The sequence below is a fragment of the Adiantum capillus-veneris genome, chromosome 27 (assembly GCF_014529385.1).
Source record: "Adiantum capillus-veneris isolate H3 chromosome 27, ASM1452938v2, whole genome shotgun sequence".
Taxonomy (NCBI): domain Eukaryota; kingdom Viridiplantae; phylum Streptophyta; class Polypodiopsida; order Polypodiales; family Pteridaceae; genus Adiantum; species Adiantum capillus-veneris.
Window position 1 is genome coordinate 132,469,658 of NC_140957.1, and position 23,163 is coordinate 132,492,820.

Here is a 23,163-nt window from a genome sequence, read left to right on the forward strand (position 1 = left end):
AGCAAAACTTTTGCTAAACTTTATACATATCTCTACCCGTATGTATTCTAGTAGTAATGGCTACTTGACAGCTTATCATGAGTGGGTTGCTTACCTGTCGCGGTCAAGCTTCACACTTACGTTCACTATAATATCCTATGCAAATTGATCATATAACTCTAGCACCTTATTCAACAACTTGGTTTTGGGTATAGGAAGGACAAAAAGTAAGTTTTTACTAGGGTTTGTGGACATGCTAACTCGCATACTATGCTGATACAGTCTGCTACATACACCATAAAGATATTATTGCTGTTTTTTTTGACAGGTTTCCTCTACTGCACACAAGTTGTGCTACCAATCTTTTTTTAACTCCCCTTTTGAGTGCTTTATATAAATTAGCATCATGCTGCATGACCTACCAACTAGTTTGCGGCATCTATATACTCCAATCTGTCTAGATGATAACGACCTCGTATAGAGATTGTTACCAGTCATTTTGTGGCAAAAAAATAGATTAAAAAAAAAAAGGTTTGTTATAGGTTTGGGCCTATAAGTTAGTTCGAGTATTGGATTGGCTTGATACTAATTTTGTAAAGATAAGCCTATTGAACTTCTTTTTGACAATTTATTGCTTAAACCAATAGGATGTTAGCAAAAATTCATCGAAGTATAGATCAGCAGAGCTGATGATTGTTTGAGTAATATAATGGGGAGAGGTTGGGTAATACAATGGAGGGAGAGAGAGAGAGAGAGAGAGAGAGAGAGAGAGAGAGAGAGAGAGAGAGAGAGAGAGAGAGAGAGAGAGAGAGAGAGGGGAAGAGGGAGAGAGGAAACGATACACACACACACACACACATATATATATATATGAGAGAGTGAGAGAGAGAGAGAGAGAGGGATTAAGAAAAAAAGCTCTCTCCAAAAACTAATTTTGGAGTGAAGCGAGCTTTTTCTTTTGAATTGGTGAATTGAGCAAAAATCTAGAAAAAGCTCCCTCCAAAAGCTCTCTACATTTTCATCCCCCTATTTACATAAATGTGCAAAAGAACATGTTTTTAGTAGGTGCATTCCAAAAATTACAACATACTAAATACTAAGTTTTTCTTAAAAAATTGGCTGAATTCATTTTGTAGTTGTTGTACCATGTCTTGCTCCCAATAAAAGACAAATGATATTTCTTTGTTCTCAGTTGGATATAATCCTTTTTTAAAATCTCAAAATAAACACTCAATGCAACAATTGAAATGACAATTGCTTCATGTGTGATGAATCCTCTAGAATCACCTTTTTTATACCCTTGGCATGCCACCACTTTATTAAGAAATTTTCAAAATTCTATTTGAGCATATCTTTTTAATACTGAACTCATGCGTAGCTATGCTGATCATAAGATCTTGAAGAAATGGATTATACAAAACACTTGTATAGACATAGTTGGACAATCCACATTTGCTTCAAATTTCTACAAGCTCAATCAAGAATTCCTTCTCCCCATCGTTTGTTTGAGTGCCATCGAGGTATTAGTATAAGCTTTTGACCATGCTTCAGACCAAAGATTGTGATATCTGTATCCATATGTTGAAGCTTTTCTTCTAGTAGGATGCACAAGGAGATAATAACATTGCAAGCAAATGAGAGAGGAGGAAATAATTGTACATCTTAGCTTGCACAAAGGTGGGGTTGGAAACAAGTAAACTTCCTTGTCAAACTAGCAAAATAACTAGGATACAATATTACTTTTAAAATGATAATAATGAACAAAATATAAAAGCACTTCTTTGTTTAGCGAGCCTGAGTTTCAATATAAAGGAGGTACTACTAGAAGAGAAGAGATCAAAAGAATGGTATGACTCGGTAGTGTCACCTCAAGTAAAAAAATAGCTTAACACCTGCAATTTCAAAAGTCCTAGCGGTCTTAAACATGTCACTTATGGCTACACGCAGATTTGAAGCTAGAAGAGATAAGCTTTTCTCTCGGCTACTCGAGCACCTATTGTGGATTGGAACGACGTCTATGAGCATGCATACAAATCGGCAGGCGACTACTGCTGAGCTTTGTCACAACAAAATAAAATTCACATTTTACGCCGCTTGGTTAATTCTCGATCCGCCTTGAGAGCTGCCTCTAGCCATCCACGATATTGGCATGGATGGCTAGAGATAACTTTCAAGGAGGTAATAGACTTGCTAGTCCTTGGAGACAAGACTCTTTCTCCATATAAGCCATACCTGCTGCAAAGGTAGGCAACAAAGCTAGCCTTTCATGATATGTCTAGACCCAATCAGGTAATAGTAAGATTGCTTCTCCTTTCCATGCATGACGTATATGCGAATGATGCAGGCTGTAGTTAATGGCGCATGGAGAGCATGACCTATAGTCTCTGTAACATGCACTAGTATTCTGAGCAATATTGACCTGCAGCCTTTGAAAGAAGCGGCACTCGGCGCAGATGGGCAAGCAAGCTTCTCTTCACCTTAGCAATGGCACTAGCAACCACCCCGGCCCCTTTGTTTGCAATCCTGTTCGTTAGCAATCGAGAGAGAGAGAGAGAGAGAGAGAGAGAGAGAGAGAGAGAGAGAGACAGAGAGAGAGAGAGAGAGAAAGAGAGAGAGAGAGAGAGAGAGAGAGAGAGAGAGAGAGATGGCTGGTCCCGAGTGCAGTGCATGCAAGGGCTCGGAAGAGAAGATTGGGCGCTGCGACTAATACATTTCGCCTGCTATTGTTATCCTCGTCTCTGACGTTCTGGCTAAGTCCAGCTCCAATTTTCTTGCTTACCTAGGATTTGAAAGGTGCGTTAAACCTGGTCTCACCGTCTCCCACCTTTGCGACCTCGCTTCTTCTTCGGCAACCCCAGCATCGATCTCTTTAGCCACTAGCAAAAGCATCATCAAAGCTTTTATTGTGGCCCACAATTATATACCTCCCATGTTCATCATTGGGAACATTCCAACACCCTTACTACCAAGTTTATAGCTATAAGGCTTGTTCCATCCTAAACAAAATCAATCATCCACCATTAACCCAAGAAACGTAGTTTAGTTGGTGAGACCTTTGTGATGTAATCCCAAGGTTGAGGGTTCGAGGCTCATGGGTTGCGTTCTCTTGGGTGTATTCTCCTCCCCTATGGGGGGGGGGGGGGGGGGGGGGGTTCCCACGGTTGTCCCTCGAGGGTGTAATTTATAGCAATGTAAAGTTGTAAATCTATGAGATATGTATAGTTTCTCCCTACTACCTTCCCCGCGTCGATGGTAAAAAGGAAATAATAATAATAAAATAATCATTCATCATCTACATGTATTCATCAAAACAAGATTAATATATAACAACAATTGACATTGAGTACGAAAATTTCACCAAGCAAGAGTGCATGCTCCTTCAACTCAACCTAAACAAGGTGTATGATAGAAATTCATGATCATACATTAAAGCTTTTCATGAATGCATTGGACTTTGACCCAAAATGTACTTGATAGTGCACACCCTAGGGGAGGGTAGCTGCTATGAGTTAGCTCCTTGTTACAACAAGGTCATGTGAACATTTGAATCAAAGAGATAGATTTAGCAAGGCTACCTGCTTGCCCTACTACTTTTTGCAATTGATTCACATTCACTTGTGACATCTCAAGGACAATGATGAGATAGGGGAGATTCAAGGTCTCTCACTACCATGGGGCAAACAATCGTTTAAAATTAACTGTATGTTGGAGCTATATATAGCTCACTCTACTGAACTTGGTCTCACCTGTATATTTGTATCTTGTCCTCAATATGAATCAGTCTTTGGGAGCGTATATGGTGTGTCTCTTGTCTCGTCTCTCTCTCTCTCTCTTTCTCTCTACATCTCAACATGGTATCAGAGCGGTAACGATCACGCGCCGATTCAATTCATGGTGACACAACAGTATGTGTATGCGATTCGCATGTAAGATTCAAAACTGCTACAAATTTTATTTTTGAGCGTTGATTCTTGTTAACTGTGGTTGTTTTGTGTTAAGAAGAATATGATCAGTGTTTTATGTGGCGTTTATTTCTAATCAATCTAATCGTTCATTACGTTTTCTTGTTGATGACACCCTGAACTTCATTTCAATTTTTCTTGCTGTTTTGCTCAAAATTTGGAGAAACGGGAAAAGCACAATGGAGCGTAGCACAATGGCACTTTTCATTCAAAACTTGTTCGTCTCCTTGAGCTCTTCGATTTGAGTTCTAGTGATCCGAGCCTATCACAAATTTTTGTTTATCATATTTTGTTGGTTTTCCTTGCTTCTAGAGGTTTACAATAAAAGAAAGAGTGAGAAAAACCTCTTGGAAAAATTAAAAAAAAAATGATTTTTTCTTGACTAGTTCACCGGAAGTGAAAGGTAGAGGGAGAACCTAGTGGTAAAGGGAAGGGAAAATATGTAAATGTGAAAAGAAAAGATATGATGTGGTTGTGGAGCCATGCACCCATGATTCAAGGGTCATGAGTGGCTCATATCATCATGGCTTTGGAGCCATATGATGATTCAAACAAATGGGACCCAAGTGGAAGACTTGGTAAAGGAAGAAACCAAACACATGATTTTGCTGAATTTTTAAAAATACTTCCAGTCCGATCTAAGAAAATTTGTCTTCATCAAAGTTGTAGCTGATGAACTGGAGATTTTGGCCATATTTTTTTTATAATTTTTGCATCTACGGTCTAGGAGATATGGCCAAAATGGTGGACGCCAGTTTTTTCAACTGTGGTGGAGACCACCCCCTCTACCTTTACACACACACACCCTTCCTTTTCCACATTGAGACCTTCTCTAAAATCAGCCATTAGTCTTCTCACCCTCCTCTCCTTCCTCCTCTCTCTCAAGCTAAAAAACCCATCAAAGTTCCTCTTCTAATCACCTCTCAAGTCATGCTTAATCTTGTTGTAATTCATAAGTTCTCATTCAACCCCTTCCTATTATTACTAGATATGTATTGATTTTATGTAGATTCTTTACATTTTAAATAAGGAAGCTCTTGGACTCAAGCTATGGAGGAAGAAGTGAAGACAACACAAGTGATGATGGAGCTAATTGGTCAACAAATCACTTGGAAGGAGCTTCTTCATTGGTTGAATGTCCCTAATCAAGCTTCATTTGTACAAATTACACTTGGATCTTAACCTCACTCCTAATCACTCTCTTTCCTATATAAAGAGGCCTTCCCCTTTGTAATTTCAAGCCTCCCTCAGCCCATTGAGCCTTTGTATCACTCACCATGAGCCCATAAGCTCATTCATTCACTCTATTCTTGCACATCCTAGAGTGCAAATTGTTTCATGCTAGTAATCTCTCCTCCTCTTACTTATGTTAATTAAGAGAAATGTTTTATATGTGTGTGAGAGTACTTGATGTGATCTTGGCTAATCCTTGAGTGATTGTTTGGTAATCTATATGCTATTTGTGTTGGGAGTGTTTGAAGTCATCCATTCCTTGTACACACACTACGGTTAATGCTTCATTCATAGTGATCTCTCTCTCTCTCTCTCTCTCTCTCTCTCTCTCTCTCTCTCTCTCTCTCTGTGTGTGTGTGTGTGTGTGTGTGTGTGTGTGTGTGTGAGTGTGTGTGTGTGTGTGTAGCGGTCCTAGTCCACGCTTCCAAGACTAGGTGGTGCCCTCATCTCATTTCCCTTGTGGCGCAATGGAGTTTGTTTTGGTGGAGAGGCCGCCATTCCAAATTTCCTTCATCATAAATTGGTGCCCCCATTGAGGAGTTCTCAAGCAGCGCTCTATCAATCCTATGAAGGAAGATCCATCAAATTCTCCGAGACTTCCACTATGGTCTCCCCAAGAAGCTCAAGAAAAGAAGAGTCTTTATCGACAAACGGCACGTATGCGGGTAAAGAGAGTTAACTAAACACACCCTTCTTTGCTTCAAGGAAAATCTTGTAGTCATCAAGTCCCTAGGTCAAAAAATTGTGTTGAGTGCTTTGTGGCTAGTGTGAAGACACGTCCTTTGAAGCCTCAACTTCAGGTGGTGAAAGCACTCTCAAACTCGGGTATTAACAAGTTTTTGGAGGGGGAGCTACACATCAATGGGGTGCGGTATTGGCAAGAGGCTACATATGGTGATGCAGTCCAACTACTACTAGCAAGAAGGCTCAAGGTGGTTGAGAGGGTAGCCATCGAACCCTATGAACTCTACAAAGCTGAAGATGGTCACACCAAAGCTAGGCTAATCACTGGTGAGCAAATTCTTTGCATCTCTCAAATGGTGGGATCCAAGAGAGCTCAACTTCAATGAAGTGCTTCATGGAAGTTTGTAATTAATGCACCAATGAATAATCCCATTTTCTACAACTTTCAATCAGTTCAGAATATTAGGGTGAATGTGTGCATTGATAGAAAGATTTTTTTCCAACAAAAATTGGTCTTCTATTTTGGAGCTAAGAGGTTGAGAGAGATATTGCTGTCCCCTGACCCTATAATATTTCCTATTTTGGAGTATAATGTATCTTTTGATGTTCACATCTTCATCTTGCTTTAAGCATACTCCATGAATCATAGGGATTTATATGGACCTTTCCAACCTCTTGCTAGACAAACTGTGCATATAATAGCTAGCACAAAGCTTAGGTTCCAAAACATCATAAGGGACTTACTAGGCCCTCGTCGTCTAGCTGAGATTAATGCATCTATCAATCCATTTATTCTACCCTTAATAAGATATGATTTGGGCCTAGACGTTTTCATCTTCGTGCTATATTGAGAGGAAGGCAACCCACTTTTATGATGGCTTTCCCAAATTTTTCTGGGCGTAGTGGGGAAAATGCTGGGGATTTTTTGGATAACTTGGAGATGGCTTTCCTTGTCTCCGGGAGGGATGACGAAGCATTGAAATTGAGAGCTTTTCCTTTGGTGCTCAAAGAAGAAGCTAGGCTATGGTTCCAGGCTCTAGATCCAACCCAAAGAATTGATTGGGAGGGATTGAAGGTGGCTTTCCTACGAAGATTTCAACGAGCCAATTCGGCAGAAGAACTATGGCAACGGTGAGGCGGTCCGGGGCGGGCAACAAGAGCGGCGACCTCTAAACACCCCTCAAGGCTCCCGTGCTGCTCAATTGGGGCTGGGGCAACCACAAGCACAACACAACAACAAACCCACAGCCAAACCCAAACAAGATAGGGGCACCACCTAGTTATGGTATGCGAACTAGGACGCAAGAGAGATTTTGGCACAACCAAGAAGATGCACCACACAACACACACAAACAACCTCACACCAAGACACACACAAACTGGACCAGAGAGAGCTAGAGCAAAGGGAAGAGAGAGAGAAAATGATATTGCGTAATACCTTATTTGTAACTTGCAAATGGAGATGGTTCGTTATGATGCTATCGTAGAACTTGTATAAAACTCACTCAATGCTTAGTGATTGCTAAACATTGCCAAAACACACACACACTGTCTTAGGGTGTGGGAGACCTCTCACCACAATACCCTCTTACAATGGATACAAAACTGGCAATGAAAAACACACTAAAACACTTTCTAAAATCAAGATCAACCGATAAAAACTCAAATACACAAGTCACCTTGAATTCACCAAACCGTATTGCACAAATGGAAGGACGAAGATTTGAACGTCGAATCCCACCTTTGATGCACCAAACCTCAATTTATTGATGATGAAGTAGGATATACAATAGTGGTTTTGAGATTTGTGGAACTCACGCTCTCTCACTTGCAATGTGTAGCTCGAAGGCTTCTCTCACACCAAGAGCGAAGCTCACAAGTGGTTGCTACACCTAAGTCTCTCCTCACGCATAGAGTGTTGGGGTGCTGTGTGAGATGTTGGAGGTTGTTTTACAAGAAGGAGAGGGGCCTATTTATAGGTTGGAGACCCCTCATTAAGATTATTGGAAATCCTAATTTACAAGCTAACAAATCAGGATTATGATTTTTTTGAATATCAAAACATTGTGAGCCTTCTTTGTCTGCTTGAGTCATGGGTGTGGGCTCAAAAGAGAGCATTATTGATGGTAGATAAGGTGAAAGTAAGTAAGGAGAGAGAGAGAGAGAGAGAGAGAGAGAGAGAGAGAGAGTTACTTTGTACATGTCTTGAGGTGAGGTGTCTTTTATGGTTAGGTCAATGCTATTTTGTGTTAGTATGTTAGCGGTTAGTGTTAGTAATCACTAGAAAGTTAATGATATATTTACAATGGGTAGAATGGGGTGGATGGTTGGAGTAAGATGGTTGAATGAAGCGAGCAAATCCTTGTGATGGTGAAGCTTGAAGAAGTTTTGGACTTACTTGTGTAGGTTCTCAAAATGACCATCGATCTTCTTCTTCGTCTTCTCTTCTTTACGCCACCGCCGCCAAGGTTGATCATCGTGATGAAAATGGTAATTCCGTTGATGAGATCTTTTGATTTGCAGAGGTTAAGCATGGTACACATGCTGAATTTATGTATATATATAAGGAGTAAGATGGAATTGTACTTTGGAGATAATAGAGAGAGGCATAGAGATGGTGTATGTACATGGAGAGCTCATATGAGAGTTATGGGAGTAAGTGGGGAGGTTAATGGTGAAGAAGGTGAGAGAAACCATTGAAGGTGCAGGTTTGAGTGAGGGATTGAGAGGAATGTGTGTGTGTGTGTGTGTGTAGAAGTGTGGAAAGAGGTGAGAGAAGACTATGGGCTACTTGTGAGAAAAGTGGGCACACTGGGGTCCACTCAAAAAATCATATCTCACCGCTGGTAGATCCAAAAATCATGAAAACATTTTAGGTGATTTTTCAAAGCGTGGGATACATTTTCTCTTTTGACCACCGCTCCAAATTCAGAGTGGAGATGGTATTAAAAATCCCACCAAAAGACCTGTTTTTTCTTCACAAAAAGTCTTTAGTGGCCCCCTCCTTTGTTGAATTTGTACAATGCATCCAAGAGTGAACCCCTCCTTTGTCATATCATAATACAAAGCATCCAAGTTGCCCTTGACACATGCATGGAGGAGGATTATTGGTGAATAAAGAAATATATACATGGTGGGACTAGTGTATGGACTATTCATGGACTTTAGCTCAATGAGCACATGGTGTTAGAATAATGAGTAAAAATAATAATAAAAATATGGAGGAGTTATGGATATGGAAAGATATTGGAATCATATGATATGGTCCCTCTTTGAATTATTTTGGGTGAAAGAGGAAAAGGTATCCAAGTAAATAATATAATAAACGTGACCAATGAGTAGAAATCAATTTTTTGTTTTTCACGAGGGTGAGGGTGAAAATGTGGGAGTGATTTGTATAAAGGAAAAATATAAGGTTAGAGTATGTACATATTGGCAAAAAATATACTTATGGTGTAAGAGGATGAAAGAAGGCATACAGAGGTTTAATAAAACACACACCTAAGTATAAATATTTAAATAAAATACCAGAATAATTATAAAAATCTCTATATTTAGGCCATATATATAATGCAATATTTACACACAAATGGGCCATAATATATTTTATTTTTTTGATTTTATTTGTTTTTTTGACTCAACTAGCCCAGTGACTAGCTAGTTGAGGATTTTAAGAAGATATGGGAAAAGCCCCCTAACTCACACACGCCTATTTACAGTGAAATGGTAGGAATAGCCATAGTGTTTGGGTGAATTTGGTAGGGTGAGGTAGCTTACTATGGCAATTATGGAAAGCCGAAAAACGGCTATCATTAGCACCCCCCTTAGATAATGGTACATTCATGTACCATTTATCCGATCATACAACATGTAGATTGTGTAACGTCTGTCTTTGTCTGCTCTCATCTTTGAAGAACCTTTGTTGTATGATTAAAAAACCTTGTGTGATATGAAAGGTTCTCGCGCCAATAGCATGATGAAATGAAGTGACGAAGTAAACCTCCTCCATCGAAAAAGTTTCCATAAGCACCCCCCAGGATCAAAGATCTTGAAATATCTTTCCCAAAGCGATATGTATGGTATGGAATCACTTACGGATTTTGATTGAAGAAACTTGTAGATTTTACTGTTGTCCATCATTGCATCTATCACTATGAATGTGATATAAAAGATTGGTTGCTCTTTCTCCTGTGTAAAGTTGATGTATCTGCTACGATCTTCAAGAGCTTGTATGAGAAAATTCTTGAACTGTAGCTCATAAAATTCATTCAACCTGGGTAGGCTTATCAACAAGTAAAAAATTCTATGACCTTCATGATTTAGGAAAGCTTGATCCATGCTTCCAGCTGCTATTGGAAAATATTGCAAATAGTTTACCACATAAGTAGATAATAGACAAAGGTTTCTATTGCTTCCAATACATTGGAAGAGAATAGATTTTGGTACTGATTGATGAAATATCCACATGTAGCAATCAACAAGTTTTTCATCTATGATGAAGACCAGAAGCATCACAATGTGCGACCTCCATACACCAAAGAACCAAATGAAGAAGATTTGGAAACATCCGTTTATCACCAGGTATTCATGTCCTCTTCCGCTTAAGAAGGTATGGTGTCCCCGATGAAAGGTATATGTGAAGAGAGGAGAAGTTGACCTTGAAGAGGTGAAACCCAATATGAAGATGATTGGGGCTTCAAAAGCTTGGATTTACTTGCTAAGAGATTGTCCCATGAATGAAGAGCCACCCACTAAAACACCATTGGAGAGAATGATACCCTTCTGATAGTTTCCTTTTATGATTTTATCTTTTACTACTCTCCCATGTTCTTCATCCCCTTCTAAGACCCCCCTTTTTCAATGTCATCCCTTTTACCAAGGATACGACAAACCATTCTAAAATCAACAAGAAAATCATCAACATCTTCTTCTAGATTCCCGAAGAAGATTGGGATATCCTCAAAGGTATAGCGTGTCATAGTCTCTCAATGCTAGAACCACACAAAGATTAGTTCCAAACAATCATTTTCTCTCATGACATCAACTAACTACACAAAGTTTTGAAAGGTCTTTCAACATGAATTTTAGATTCTTATGTGAAAATGTTTTTTTCCTTTCTTATGTTATGCTAATCCAAACCATATTCTAGATCAATTTTTGTTGCCTTGAAATTAATCTCGGTCATACAAGTTTTCATGACTCATATAATCTACTTGATTATGCTAAAATTCAAGCATTCATGCAATACAACAACAATAAGCACAAAGTCAGTCCTCAGTGGGGGCACCAAAATTGAGGCGGTCCGGGGCGGGCAACAAGAGAGGCGACCTCTAAACACCCCTCAAGGCTCCCGTGCTGCTCAATTGGGGCTGGGGCAACCACAAGCACAACACAACAACAAACCCACAGCCAAACCCAAACAAAATAGGGGCACCACCTAGTTATGGTATGCGAACTAGGACGCAAGAGAGATTTTGGCACAACCAAGAAGATGCACCACACAACACACACAAACAACCTCACACCAAGACACACACAAACTGGACCAGAGAGAGCTAGAACAAAGGGAAGAGAGAGAGAAAATGATATTGCGTAATACCTTATTTGTAACTTGCAAATGGAGATGGTTCGTTATGATGCTATCGTAGAACTTGTATAAAACTCACTCAATGCTTAGTGATTGCTAAACATTGCCAAAACACACACACACTGTCTTAGGGTGTGGGAGACCTCTCACCACAATACCCTCTTACAATGGATACAAAACTGGCAATGAAAAACACACTAAAACACTTTCTAAAATCAAGATCAACCGATAAAAACTCAAATACACAAGTCACCTTGAATTCACCAAACTGTATTGCACAAATGGAAGGACGAAGATTTGAACGTCGAATCCCGCCTTTGATGCACCAAACCTCAATTTATTGATGATGAAGGAGCATATACAATAGTGGTTTTGAGATTTGTGGAACTCACGCTCTCTCACTTGCAATGTGTAGCTCGAAGGCTTCTCTCACACCAAGAGCGAAGCTCACAAGTGGTTGCTACACCTAAGTCTCTCCTCACGCATAGAGTGTTGGGGTGCTGTGTGAGATGTTGGAGGTTGTTTTACAAGAAAGAGAGGGGCCTATTTATAGGTTGGAGACCCCTCATTAATATTATTGGAAATCCTAATTTACAAGCTAACAAATCAGGATTATGATTTTTTTGAATATCAAAACATTGTGAGCCTTCTTTGTCTGCTTGACTCATGGGTGTGGGCTCGAAAGAGAGCATTATTGATGGAAGATAAGGTGAAAGTAAGTAAGGAGAGAGAGAGAGAGAGAGAGAGAGAGAGAGAGAGAGAGAGAGAGAGTTACTTTGTACATGTCTTGAGGTGAGGTGTCTTTTATGGTTAGGTCAATGCTATTTTGTGTTAGTATGTTAGCGGTTAGTGTTAGTAATCACTAGAAAGTTAATGATATATTTACAATGGGTAGAATGGGGTGGATGGTTGGAGTAAGATGGTTGAATGAAGGGAGCAAATCCTTGTGATGGTGAAGCTTGAAGATGTTTTGGACTTACTTGTGTAGGTTCTCAAAATGACCATCGATCTTCTTCTTCGTCTTCTCTTCTTTACGCCACCGCCGCCAAGGTTGATCATCGTGATGAAAATGGTAATTCTGTTGATGAGATCTTTTGATTTGCAGAGGTTAAGCATGGTAAACATGCTGAATTTATGTATATATATAAGGAGTAAGATGGAATTGTACTTTGGAGATAATAGAGAGAGGCATAGAGATGGTGTATGTACATGGAGAGCTCATATGAGAGTTATGGGAGTAAGTGGGGAGGTTAATGGTGAAGAAGGTGAGAGAAACCATTGAAGGTACAGGTTTGAGTGAGGGATTGAGAGGAATGTGTGTGTGTGTGTGTGTGTAGAAGTGTGGAAAGAGGTGAGAGAAGACTATCGGCTACTTGTGAGAAAAGTGGGCAGACTGGGGTCCACTCAAAAAATCATATCTCACCGCTGGTAGCTCCAAAAATCATGAAAACATTTTAGGTGATTTTTCAAAGCGTGGGCTACATTTTCTCTTTTGACCACCGCTCCAAATTCAGAGTGGAGATGGATATTAAAAATCCCACAAAAAGACCTGTTTTTTCTTCACAAAAAGTCTTTAGTGGCCCCCTCCTTTGTTGAATTTGTACAATGCATCCAAGAGTGAGCCCCTCCTTTGTCATATCATAATACAAAGCATCCAAGTTGCCCTTGACACATGCATGGAGGAGGATTATTGGTGAATAAAGAAATATATACATGGTGGGACTAGTGTATGGACTATTCATGGACTTTAGCTCAATGAGCACATGGTGTTAGAATAATGAGTAAAAATAATAATAAAAATGTGGAGGAGTTATGGATATGGAAAGATATTGGAATCATATGATATGGTCCCTCTTTGAATTATTTTGGGTGAAAGAGGAAAAGGTATCCAAGTAAATAATATAATAAACGTGACCAATGAGTAGAAATCAATTTTTTGTTTTTCACGAGGGTGAGGGTGAAAATGTGGGAGTGATTTGTATAAAGGAAAAATATAAGGTTAGAGTATGTACATATTGGCAAAAAATATACTTATGGTGTAAGAGGATGAAAGAAGGCATACAGAGGTTTAATAAAACACACACCTAAGTATAAATATTTAAATAAAATACCAGAATAATTATAAAAATCTCTATATTTAGGCCATATATATAATGCAATATTTACACACAAATGGGTCATAATATATTTTATTTTTTTGATTTTATTTGTTTTTTTGACTCAACTAGCCCAGTGACTAGCTAGTTGAGGATTTTAAGAAGATATGGGAAAAGCCCCCTAACTCACACACGCCTATTTACAGTGAAATGGTATGAATAGCCATAGTGTTTGGGTGAATTTGGTAGGGTGAGGTAGCTTACTATGGCAATTATGGAAAGCCGAAAAGCGGCTATCATTAGTCCCCCCCTTAGATAATGGTACATTCATGTACCATTTATCCGATCATACAACATGTAGATTGTGTAACGTCTGTCTTTGTCTGCTCTCATCTTTGAAGAACCTTTGTTGTATGATTAAAAAACCTTGTGTGATATGAAAGGTTCTCGCGCCAATAGCATGATGAAATGAAGTGACGAAGTAAACCTCCTCCATCGAAAAAGTTTCCATAAGCACCCCCCAGGATCAAAGATCTTGAAATATCTTTCCCAAAGCGATATGTATGGTATGGAATCACTTACGGATTTTGATTGAAGAAACTTGTAGATTTTACTGTTGTCCATCATTGCATCTATCACTATGAATGTGATATAAAAGATTGGTTGCTCTTTCTCCTGTGTAAAGTTGATGTATCTGCTACGATCTTCAAGAGCTTGTATGAGAAAATTCTTGAACTGTAGCTCATAAAATTCATTCAACCTGGGTAGGCTTATCAACAAGTAAAAAATTCTATGACCTTCATGATTTAGGAAAGCTTGATCCATGCTTCCAGCTGCTATTGGAAAATATTGCAAATAGTTTACCACATAAGTAGATAATAGACAAAGGTTTCTATTGCTTCCAATACATTGGAAGAGAATAGATTTTGGTACTGATTGATGAAATATCCACATGTAGCAATCAACAAGTTTTTCATCTATGATGAAGACCAGAAGCATCACAATGTGCGACCTCCATACACCAAAGAACCAAATGAAGAATATTTGGAAACATCCGTTTATCACCAGGTATTCATGTCCTCTTCCGCTTAAGAAGGTATGGTGTCCCCGATGAAAGGTATATGTGAAGAGAGGAGAAGTTGACCTTGAAGAGGTGAAACCCAATATGAAGATGATTGGGGCTTCAAAAGCTTGGATTTCCTTGCTAAGAGATTGTCCCATGAATGAAGAGCCACCCACTAAAACACCATTGGAGAGAATGATACCCTTCTGATAGTTTCCTTTTATGATTTTATCTTTTACTACTCTCCCATGTTCTTCATCCCCTTCTAAGCCCCCCCTTTGGCAAGGTTGTAACTCCTCACATCGTACCACTTCAAAGGTTGATGGATTACTATTTGATTTTGTGAAACATTTGGCTTCTTGCATGATAGGTTCCTCCATGCTTAACATACATGGGTCATACCAATGCTTTTCAACATCCTCAAACACTTCTTCAAGATTATCCTCACATGGATTCAACTCACACTCTTCTACTTTGTTTTGGAGTTGGCATTCCATGTACACAATCAGCTCTTTATGATCAATGTGGTCTTAAATCTCTCCACCTATGATTTCATCTTCTTCTTCACTCTCTTCTTTTAGACAAGATACACTCTCAGAACATTCCATAAGATCAAGGTTACCTTCAAGGTCTTCATTCTCCATAGATTCATGTTGCACAAAAGCTTCGTCTGCTCGGACTAGAAATCGATCCTCCGCCAAAAGTTTGGATGTATCCATTATTGAAACATCAATGCCATTTGAGATATCTTGTGTCGATTTTTGCATGCTTGTGATAAAGGTAGAAGAAAGAGATTCCACATTTGAATCTTGGCCACACACTTTAGCACTTGAATAATCAGTTGGCATGTAAGTAACTTCTTCAACATTTGTCGGAGTAGAAAGAGACAAGTATGGCAAATGAGATGACTCCTTGATAGAAACACTTTCATGATGGTTGGTTCTTCCAGCAGGATGGAAACCATTTTTGATGTAGAAGTACTTGTGAAACTTCCTTCGGGCAATAGTGACCGCTTCTTCAAAGGTAGAGGGTCCACTACAAGTAACCTTAGTCTTTAGGAAAGGAGACAAACCCGAAATAAATTGATCCATTTTTACATAATCTGGAAATGTAGAACTAAATCCACATCCTTTCCATTGACGAGAAAAAATATCCTCATAAGCATAGTAGTCTTCACCATGTTGTTGAAGTCTCCGTAGTGAAGCCCATGCTTTCTCCGTTGTTGGAACTTTAGAGAATCTGGCCTTCAAAGCTTTGGAAATTTGGGTATACCCATCTTCAATCTGAGAAGACATACTCCAAAACCATTGCTCAGCGTTGCCTCTAAGGCATAGCAATAGAAAATCCCCTTTTTCAATGTCATCCCTTTTACCAAGGATACGACAAACCATTCTAAAATCAACAAGAAAATCATCAACATCTTCTTCTAGATTCCCGAAGAAGATTGGGATATCCTCAAAGGTATAGCGTGTCATAGTCTCTCAATGCTAGAACCACACAAAGATTAGTTCCAAACAATCATTTTCTCTCCTGACATCAACTAACTACACAAAGTTTTGAAAGGTCTTTCAACATGAATTTTAGATTCTTATGTGAAAATGTTTTTTTCCTTTCTTATGTTATGCTAATCCAAACCATCTAATCCAAACCATATTCTAGATCAATTTTTGTTGCCTTGAAATTAAACTCGGTCATACAAGTTTTCATGATTCATATAATCTACTTGATTATGCTAAAATTCAAGCATTCATGCAATACAACAACAATAAGCACAAAGTCAGTCCTCAGTGGGGGCACCAAAATTGAGGCGGTCCGGGGCGGGCAACAAAAGAGGCGACCTCTAAACACCCCTCAAGGCTCCCGTGCTGCTCAATTTGGGCTGGGGCAACCACAAGCACAACACAACAACAAACCCACAGCCAAACCCAAACAAAATAGGGGCACCACCTAGTTATGGTATGCGAACTAGGACGCAAGAGAGATTTTGGCACAACCAAGAAGATGCACCACACAACACACACAAACAACCTCACACCAAGACACACACAAACTGGACCAGAGAGAGCTAGAGAAAAGGGAAGAGAGAGAGAAAATGATATTGCGTAATACCTTATTTGTAACTTGCAAATGGAGATGGTTCGTTATGATGCTATCGTAGAACTTGTATAAAACTCACTCAATGCTTAGTGATTGCTAAACATTGCCAAAACACACACACACTGTCTTCGGGTGTGGGAGACCTCTCACCACAATACCCTCTTACAATGGATACAAAACTGGCAATGAAAAACACACTAAAACACTTTCTAAAATCAAGATCAACCGATAAAAACTCAAATACACAAGTCACCTTGAATTCACCAAACCGTATTGCACAAATGGAAGGACGAAGATTTGAACGTCGAATCCCGCCTTTGATGCACCAAACCTCAATTTATTGATGATGAAGGAGCATATACAATAGTGGTTTTGAGATTTGTGGAACTCACGCTCTCTCACTTGCAATGTGTAGCTCGAAGGCTTCTCTCACACCAAGAGCGAAGCTCACAAGTGGTTGCTACACCTAAGTCTCTCCTCACGCATAGAGTGTTGGGGTGCTGTGTGAGATGTTGGAGGTTGTTTTACAAGAAGGAGAGGGGCCTATTTATAGGTTGGAGACCCCTCATTAAGATTATTGGAAATCCTAATTTACAAGCTAACAAATCAGGATTATGATTTTTTTGAATATCAAAACATTGTGAGCCTTCTTTGTCTGCTTGAGTCATGGGTGTGGGCTCGAAAGAGAGCATTATTGATGGAAGATAAGGTGAAAGTAAGTAAGGAGAGAGAGAGAGAGAGAGAGAGAGAGAGAGAGAGAGAGTTACTTTGTACATGTCTTGAGGTGAGGTGTCTTTTATGGTTAGGTCAATGCTATTTTGTGTTAGTATGTTAGCGGTTAGTGTTAGTAATCACTAGAAAGTTAATGATATATTTACAATGGGTAGAATGGGGTGGATGGTTGGAGTAAGATGGTTTAATGAAGGGAGAAAATCCTTGTGATGGTGAAGCTTGAAGATGTTTTGGACTTACTTGTGTAGGTTCTCAAAATGACCATCGATCTTCTTATTCGTCTTCTCTTCTTTACGCCACCGCCGCCAAGGTTGATCATCGTGATGAAAATGGTAATTCCGTTGATGAGATGTTTTGATTTGCAGAGGTTAAGCATGGTACACATGCTGAATTTATGTATATATATAAGGAGTAAGATGGAATTGTACTTTGGAGATAATAGAGAGAGGCATAGAGATGGTGTATGTACATGGAGAGCTCATATGAGAGTTATGGGAGTAAGTGGGGAGGTTAATGGTGAAGAAGGTGAGAGAAACCATTGAAGGTGGAGGTTTGAGTGAGGGATTGAGAGGAATGTGTGTGCGTGTGTGTGTAGAAGTGTGGAAAGAGGTGAGAGAAGACTATGGGCTACTTGTGAGAAAAGTGGGCAGACTAGGGTCCACTCAAAAAATCATATCTCACCGCTGGTAGATCCAAAAATCATGAAACTATTTGAGGTGATTTTTCAAAGAGTGGGCTACATTTTCTCTTTTGACCAGCACTCCAAATTCAGAGTGGAGATGGATATTAAAAATCCCACCAAAAGACCTGTTTTTTCTTCACAAAAAGTCTTTAGTGGCCCCCTCCTTTGTTGAATTTGTACAATGCATCCAAGAGTGAGCCCCTCCTTTGTCATATCATAATACAAAGCATCCAAGTTTCCCTTGACACATGCATGGAGGAGGATTATTGGTGAATAAAGAAATATATACATGGTGGGACTAGTGTATGGACTATTCATGGACTTTAGCTCAATGAGCACATGGTGTTAGAATAATGAGTAAAAATAATAATAAAAATATGGAGGAGTTATGGATATGGAACGATATTGGAATCATATGATATGGTCCCTCTTTGAATTATTTTGGGTGAAAGAGGAAAAGGTATCCAAGTAAATAATATAATAAACGTGACCAATGAGTAGAAATCAATTTTTTGTTTTTCACGAGGGTGAGGGTGAAAATGTGGGAGTGATTTGTATAAAGGAAAAATATAAGGTTAGAGTATGTACATATTGGCAAAAAATATACTTATGGTGTAAGAGGATGAAAGAAGGCATACAGAGGTTTAATAAAACACACACCTAAGTATAAATATTTAAATAAAATACCAGAATAATTATAAAAATCTCTATATTTAGGCCATATATATAATGCAATATTTACACACAAATGGGCCATAATATATTTTATTTTTTTGATTTTATTTGTTTTTTTGACTCAACTAGCCCAGTGACTAGCTAGTTGAGGATTTTAAGAAGATATGGGAAAAGCCCCCTAACTCACACACGCCTATTTACAGTGAAATGGTAGGAATAGCCATAGTGTTTGGGCGAATTTGGTAGGGTGAGGTAGCTTACTATGGCAATTATGGAAAGCCGAAAAACGGCTATCATTAGCCCCCCCCTTAGATAATGGTACATTCATGTACCATTTATCCGATCATACAACATGTAGATTGTGTAACGTCTGTCTTTGTCTGCTCTCATCTTTGAAGAACCTTTGTTGTATGATTAAAAAACCTTGTGTGATATGAAAGGTTCTCGCGCCAATAGCATGATGAAATGAAGTGACGAAGTAAACCTCCTCCATCGAGAAAGTTTCCATAAGCACCCCCCAGGATCAAAGATCTTGAAATATCTTTCCCAAAGCGATATGTATGGTATGGAATCACTTACTGATTTTGATTGAAGAAACTTGTAGATTTTACTGTTGTCCATCATTGCATCTATCACTATGAATGTGATATAAAAGATTGGTTGCTCTTTCTCCTGTGTAAAGTTGATGTATCTGCTACGATCTTCAAGAGCTTGTATGAGAAAATTCTTGAACTGTAGCTCATAAAATTCATTCAACCTGGGTAGGCTTATCAACAAGTAAAAAATTCTATGACCTTCATGATTTAGGAAAGCTTGATCCATGCTTCCAGCTGCTATTGGAAAATATTGCAAATAGTTTACCACATAAGTAGATAATAGACAAAGGTTTCTATTGCTTCCAATACATTGGAAGAGAATAGATTTTGGTACTGATTGATAAAATATCCACATGTAGCAATCAACAAGTTTTTCATCTATGATGAAGACCAGAAGCATCACAATGTGCGACCTCCATACACCAAAGAACCAAATGAAGAAGATTTGGAAACATCCGTTTATCACCAGGTATTCATGTCCTCTTCCGCTTAAGAAGGTATGGTGTCCCCGATGAAAGGTATATGTGAAGAGAGGAGAAGTTGACCTTGAAGAGGTGAAACCCAATATGAAGATGATTGGGGCTTCAAAAGCTTGGATTTCCTTGCTAAGAGATTGTCCCATGAATGAAGAGCCACCCACTAAAACACCATTGGAGAGAATGATACCCTTCTGATAGTTTCCTTTTATGATTTTATCTTTTACTACTCTCCCATGTTCTTCATCCCCTTCTAAGCCCCCCCTTTGGCAAGGTTGTAACTCCTCACATCGTACCACTTCAAAGGTTGATGGATTACTATTTGATTTTGTGAAACATTTGGCTTCTTGCATGATAGGTTCCTCCATGCTTAACATACATGGGTCATACCAATGCTTTTCAACATCCTCAAACACTTCTTCAAGATTATCCTCACATGGATTCAACTCACACTCTTCTACTTTGTTTTGGAGTTGGCATTCCATGTACACAATCAGCTCTTTATGATCAATGTGGTCTTAAATCTCTCCACCTATGATTTCATCTTCTTCTTCACTCTCTTCTTTTAGACAAGATACACTCTCAGAACATTCCATAAGATCAAGGTTACCTTCAAGGTCTTCATTCTCCATAGATTCATGTTGCACAAAAGCTTCGTCTGCTCGGACTAGAAATCGATCCTCCGCCAAAAGTTTGGATGTATCCATTATTGAAACATCAATGCCATTTGAGATATCTTGTGTCGATTTTTGCATGCTTGTGATAAAGGTAGAAGAAAGAGATTCCACATTTGAATCTTGGCCACACACTTTAGCACTTGAATAATCAGTTGGCATGTAAGTAACTTCTTCAACATTTGTCGGAGTAGAAAGAGACAAGTATGGCAAATGAGATGACTCCTTGATAGAAACACTTTCATGATGGTTGGTTCTTCCAGCAGGATGGAAACCATTTTTGATGTAGAAGTACTTGTGAAACTTCCTTCGGGCAATAGTGACCGCTTCTTCAAAGGTAGAGGGTCCACTACAAGTAACCTTAGTCTTTAGGAAAGGAGACAAACCCGAAATAAATTGATCCATTTTTACATAATCTGGAAATGTAGAACTAAATCCACATCCTTTCCATTGACGAGAAAAAATATCCTCATAAGCATAGTAGTCTTCACCATGTTGTTGAAGTCTCCGTAGTGAAGCCCATGCTTTCTCCGTTGTTGGAACTTTAGAGAATCTGGCCTTCAAAGCTTTGGAAATTTGGGTATACCCATCTTCAATCTGAGAAGACATACTCCAAAACCATTGCTCAGCGTTGCCTCTAAGGCATAGCAATAGAAAATCCCCTTTTTCAATGTCATCCCTTTTACCAAGGATACGACAAACCATTCTAAAATCAACAAGAAAATCATCAACATCTTCTTCTAGATTCCCGAAGAAGATTGGGATATCCTCAAAGGTATAGCGTGTCATAGTCTCTCAATGCTAGAACCACACAAAGATTAGTTCCAAACAATCATTTTCTCTCCTGACATCAACTAACTACACAAAGTTTTGAAAGGTCTTTCAACATGAATTTTAGATTCTTATGTGAAAATGTTTTTTTCCTTTCTTATGTTATGCTAATCCAAACCATATTCTAGATCAATTTTTGTTGCCTTGAAATTAAACTCGGTCATACAAGTTTTCATGATTCATATAATCTACTTGATTATGCTAAAATTCAAGCATTCATGCAATACAACAACAATAAGCACAAAGTCAGTCCTCAGTGGGGGCACCAAAATTGAGGCGGTCCGGGGCGGGCAACAAGAGAGGCGACCTCTAAACACCCCTCAAGGCTCCCGTGCTGCTCAATTGGGGATGGGGCAACCACAAGCACAACACAACAACAAACCCACAGCCAAACCCAAACAAAATAGGGGCACCACCTAGTTATGGTATGCGAACTAGGACGTAAGAGAGATTTTGGCACAACCAAGAAGATGCACCACACAACACACACAAACAACCTCACACCAAGACACACACAAACTGGACCAGAGAGAGCTAGAGCAAAGGGAAGAGAGAGAGAAAATGATATTGCGTAATACCTTATTTGTAACTTGCAAATGGAGATGGTTCGTTATGATGCTATCGTAGAACTTGTATAAAACTCACTCAATGCTTAGTGATTGCTAAACATTGCCAAAACATACACACACTGTCTTCGGGTGTGGGAGACCTCTCACCACAATACCCTCTTACAATGGATACAAAAATGGCAATGAAAAACACACTAAAACACTTTCTAAAATCAAGATCAACCGATAAAAACTCAAATACACAAGTCACCTTGAATTCACCAAACCGTATTGCACAAATGGAAGGACGAAGATTTGAACGTCGAATCCCGCCTTTGATGCACCAAACCTCAATTTATTGATGATGAAGGAGCATATACAATAGTGGTTTTGAGATTTGTGGAACTCACGCTCTCTCACTTGCAATGTGTAGCTCGAAGGCTTCTCTCACACCAAGAGCGAAGCTCACAAGTGGTTGCTACACCTAAGTCTCTCCTCACGCATAGAGTGTTGGGGTGCTGTGTGAGATGTTGGAGGTTGTTTTACAAGAAGGAGAGGGGCCTATTTATAGGTTGGAAACCCCTCATTAATATTATTGGAAATCCTAATTTACAAGCTAACAAATCAGGATTATGATTTTTTTGAATATCAAAACATTGTGAGCCTTCTTTGTCTGCTTGAGTCATGGGTGTGGGCTCAAAAGAGAGCATTATTGATGGTAGATAAGGTGAGAGTAAGTAAGGAGAGAGAGAGAGAGAGAGAGAGAGAGAGAGAGAGAGAGAGTTACTTTGTACATGTCTTGAGGTGAGGTGTCTTTTATGGTTAGGTCAATGCTATTTTGTGTTAGTATGTTAGCGGTTAGTGTTAGTAATCACTAGAAAGTTAATGATATATTTACAATGGGTAGAATGGGGTGGATGGTTGGAGTAAGATGGTTGAATGAAGTGAGAAAATCCTTGTGATGGTGAATCTTGAAGAATTTTTGGACTTACTTGTGTAGGTTCTCAAAATGACCATCGATCTTCTTCTTCGTCTTCTCTTCTTTACGCCACCGCCGCCAAGGTTGATCATCGTGATGAAAATGGTAATTCCGTTGATGAGATCTTTTGATTTGCAGAGGTTAAGCATGGTACACATGCTGAATTTATGTATATATATAAGGAGTAAGATGGAATTGTACTTTGGAGATAATAGAGAGAGGCATAGAGATGGTGTATGTACATGGAGAGCTCATATGAGAGTTATGGG